Genomic DNA, 4,447 nt, shown 5'->3' on the forward strand with positions numbered 1-4,447 from the left:
ACCTGCTCAGAATCAACAGTGTCACATTTTGTCCTTAGGCACTAAGAGAGTCCACAACAACATTGTTTACAATGAGTATATCAGCCACCGGGAGCACATCCACATGAATGCCACCCAGTGGGAGACCCTGACCGATTTTACTAAGTGGCTGGGCAGAGAAGGTGAGCATGAGACCTATCTGAATAGTGGTCATGTGGTCCCATGGCAGGGAGGAAAGAGTTGTCATGGTTGCTATGTAAATTTATGCAAAAAAGGATGGGCGGGCAATTAAAAACCGTGGGGGAGCGTGGCATTCCAGGCTTGATTTTGTGTGTTACAGCTGAGTACGAACATCTGCAGTGGTTCCGTTGACAGTGTCAAGATTTCTCGCCAAAGCATCCTCTCATTTAGGTCAAGCGTTATTATCAGTTCTATTCCCCGCCTCTCGCCCCATATTCCTTTCACTTTAGGAAACTTGTTACCCCCTCTTAAGGAGATTTTTTAACTTGATCGCTTCTTTTCCCATTTTTAATCTTAGGATGAAAAGTTAGAGAGAGGAGAGAGAGAAATTTTGTGTCAGTGTATTACTTATTCAGTGTGTTGGTTTATTCCATTTTAGTAGAAAATTTCTACTTAGTTAAGTTAGCAGAATATCATGTACTCGTCGAATGTTAAATTTTCAGACACAGTTGAATAATTACTAAGCAAGACAATACTTCTTTCACGTGTTTTCCTTTTTTAAATATGTTGCCTCAACCTAGCTAGTCAAAAATCAAAATAATAATTTTTTGTTGGTCAAAAAGATAAAATATTCCACTTAAAATACCTAATAAATCTCATTAACTATGAATATGGAAAATTCATGTACTGCACGAATGTATTTGAACAAATGAGTAAATAACACAGAGATAGGACACATTCATGTTTACCTTTGGCTTTGAGCATATACAGATTTATGGTGTCCGTTGTCGTTGTTTTAAGGCTTGTGCAAAGTGGACGAGACACCGAAAGGCTGGTACATTCAGTATATAGACAGGGACCCAGAGACTATCCGGCGCCAGCTAGAACTAGAGAAAAAGAAGAAGCAGGACCTTGATGATGAAGAAAAAACCGCCAAATTTATTGAAGAACAAGTGAGAAGAGGTCTGGAAGGGAAAGAACAGGTGGGCAACAATATGTTTGAGAGACGCGGTCAAAAAAGAGCTCAAAGAAGCAAAACTGCTTGTTTTTTTAGGCTTCGAATTGAGTTTTGTAGCAAAGTCCCCTAAGTAAGTGGAGCAAGAGCATGGCCGAGTGGAAAAGCCCAGGTTTTGGAGCTGAGACAAAGCTGGGTTGGTTCCTGACGTAGGGGTGTCACGATCTGGTGTCGTTCTGTCCTCTAAGCCTGTTTCCTTATCCTGAAAAGAGGCAAAGCTTAACGAGAAGAAACAGCAGGTCGTTTCTCCTGGTCTCGGTTAGTGCGGTGCTGGGGAGGGATGGTGTGGGCAGGTCGTGGGCTGGCACCTGCTCCGGCCTGGGGAGGAAGTGAAGTATTTGACGGTAGATACCACCCGTGGGTCGAGGAGTCTTGAAGAATTCACGGGCAAAACCTGGGTAAATGGAGGAAGGAGGGCACAGTGGTAGTTTGGGGCTTAGAATAACAGATCAAGGCATTTATTTCAGTATGTATTTATTGGGCGCCTCCTGTGTGCTAGGCGCTTGTCTAGGCATGGGGGACACAGCAGTGAACAAAAGGTTTAAAAACCCTATAAAATCTCAATTGGAGAATATTCGCAATACATATAATTTCTCCATTAGGGCCATAATCATTCTAGAGTTGGCCCTCGGCGCTGTCGTCAACACGGGTAGCGAGTCCCAATTTAGGAGTATTGAGTATTGATGGTGAATGCACTGTGGACCAAACCTTCCAACTTTTTCCCCCCTAAGGAGGCCCCTGTTTTTACGGAATTAAGCAGAGAAAATGATGAAGAAAAAGGTAATTTCACTTTTTTATTTCCTTTTAACGTGGATGTTTTTGTGTCGGTTCTGCTGAAAGCTAGCAACATGTTGGGGAGCGGGACGTGTAATCTGTCTGGATTGCATTGCTCCCACGGATAACACGAAAAGGCAGCGCTAACAAATTGGATGCGATGCCTTCAGCTACAAGGAACAAACTGGCTGGAATTTGCTCAGGCAATAAAGAAACGGTTTGTTGAGCCAAGAGTCCCCACAGTGCAGTGGTTCAGGGTGCCACGCTAGCAGCAGCTGGACACCCAGTGGCCGCCGGCACTGCAGCCACCGAGCACTGTCCAGGCAATGACATAGCATCTCTTTTGGCATCCCCTGTGAGCGAGGAAGCCTCTCCTAGAAGATGCTCCTGCTGCCAGTAGACTTCCTTTCGAATGTCATTGGCCAGACCGTATCACGTGTCCACATCAAAGACAGTCGCAATGAAGGGGAATGGGATCGTTTTGATTGGTCAAGACCAAAAGAACCTTACTAATCACCTGCCAAAGGTCCCACCTTGTAGTCCCGTCACCTTGGGCATTAGGTTTTCAACTAATTCAAATGTGAATTTGGAGGGCCACAAACATTCAAACGAGCATCCTCTGAGCCCTGTGAGAGAGGTATGGACACCTTAGGAAAGTCGGGTTCCTGCTAGTGTAAGGAGCAGGGGTATTGGCGTGTGAAGGCGGCCCAGGCTGTCTGCTTCAGCCCAGCCATATGAAGGTCTTTCCCAGCCCTGTAAGCTTCCATCTAGCACATTCTACAGGAATTTGCGATCTCTAGATAGGAGCGTTCCGGCTCTCACTTCTTCAGAATTTCTATGTGGATATATTATATCTTATCTGATAAGTTTTATTATAATTTTCCTGAAATATATTGTGTGCCAATTTATCTCTTCCAGTTACATTTAATTTGAATAAAGGAGCATGCAGTTCAGCGGCAACGTCTTCCAAGTCAAGGTGAGCTGTGTGCACAGGTAGCTGAGAACTTGAGAGAATTTTTGTGGGATGTTGATTACGTTTTGAAAGCTGCAGTATTGTGAATTATTTTTTCTGGTCCTAATTTTTTTTGGTTTTTGTTTGATGGATGGTCGTCATTTTTTTTGGGTTTTTGTTTGATATGTGTGTGTGTGCATGCACGTGTGCATGCACGTGTGCACGCGTGCAGGCTTTTTTTTAGCAGCTGTTTTTTTTTCTCCTTTGCCTGTCATATAAGATTCTATCTTTTGAGGAAAGGTCCGTTTTGATTAAGGGCTCCACAGACTTTCTGTAGAGGCCCACATAGTAAATATTTTAGACCTCGTTGGGCATATTATATGTCTTTGTCCCAACCGTTTAACTCAGCTGTCGGAGTGAGAAAGCGACCATAGGCGATAAATACATAAATGGATGAACATAGCTCTTTTCCAGTAAAATCATATTTATAAAACCAGGAGGTGGCTGGATTTGGCCCTCAGGCTGTAGTTTGCCAAACCCTGATGTAGCATGTAGTCAGGTCTTCAATCCACTTTTCATGTTCTCTTCAAGTTTTTATATATTCTTTCACCAGATATTTATTCACTATTTGTGATGGGAATAAATGTGCAGTCTAGTTAAGGAGGTTAAAAACCTAAATGTTAAAGAAGATATTCAGGAAGAGACCATTATATACTGGAACTTAGTTTGAAGCTGCATGATATTTTCTATTTTACTTAGTATTTTACATGTTGTTTATTTAAGGCCTACCTCCGAGTTTTTGTTTGTTTGTTTTTGTTTGTTTGTTACTAACCGGACCGCCTGTCCGTGGTCTGGTTAGTAAGCGTGGCTCTTCTTTGCGTCAGTTCTCTGGGACCAAGCGCGTTGACGATGAGCGGGACCGCAGCGTCCGTGAAGCGGAAAGAGGCCTCCCAGGGCTCGGCTCAGCCCAAAGACAAGAAGAAGAAGAAAAGTGCACTTGACGAGATCATGGAGGTACCGAGCGCCAGCTGCCCGCCGACCCTTGGGTCTTAGAGGGGTGATGCCGTTCCGACCAAGGGAACTTAGATAGTTTCACCGTTAGATGACCATAAAGGTGGGGAGATGGGAATATACCGTGGTTAGGGAGACGGAGACTGGGTCGGTTCCATTGCACGGACCCCCTCCCCTACTGGGTTTAGTTCCTCGCCTCGAGCGCTGTGTCCCGAACTCTCCACGCAGCTGTGGCCAGTAGGGCTCAATGAGGACGGCCGTGGTCCCGGAAGCTGGCATTGACAGCTCCGTCCCCTCTGTGGTTCTGTGAAATGGGCATCCTGCGCGTGTCCCCCCAGCCTCTGCTCCTGTTGTCCACTCACCAACTCCCAGCCAGCAGGGGAAAGCTGCGACATCGCTCCGATTCGATTTAACCTCCTGGCTAAGTTTGTGTGATGAATCACTGAAAACGTGATTATCTGGATCTGGGGCTGTATTTCCTCCCTGGGACTCTAGAGCAGCTCCTCACATACTCCTAAATATTCCGTTCTCCTTCC

The 4,447-nt window shown here is 45.0% G+C and overlaps 1 protein-coding gene across 1 annotated transcript in view; it reads right to left on the reverse strand.

Annotated features, from left to right (window-relative positions):
* ATP5F1C (ATP synthase F1 subunit gamma) overlaps positions 1-4,447 on the reverse strand; it is a 28,038-nt gene that overhangs the window by 23,202 nt on the left and 389 nt on the right. The gene's annotated exons all lie outside the window — the stretch shown is intronic.

This window comes from Pteropus vampyrus, unplaced genomic scaffold (genome assembly GCF_000151845.1).
Source record: "Pteropus vampyrus isolate Shadow unplaced genomic scaffold, Pvam_2.0 Scaffold49, whole genome shotgun sequence".
NCBI lineage: Eukaryota > Metazoa > Chordata > Mammalia > Chiroptera > Pteropodidae > Pteropus > Pteropus vampyrus.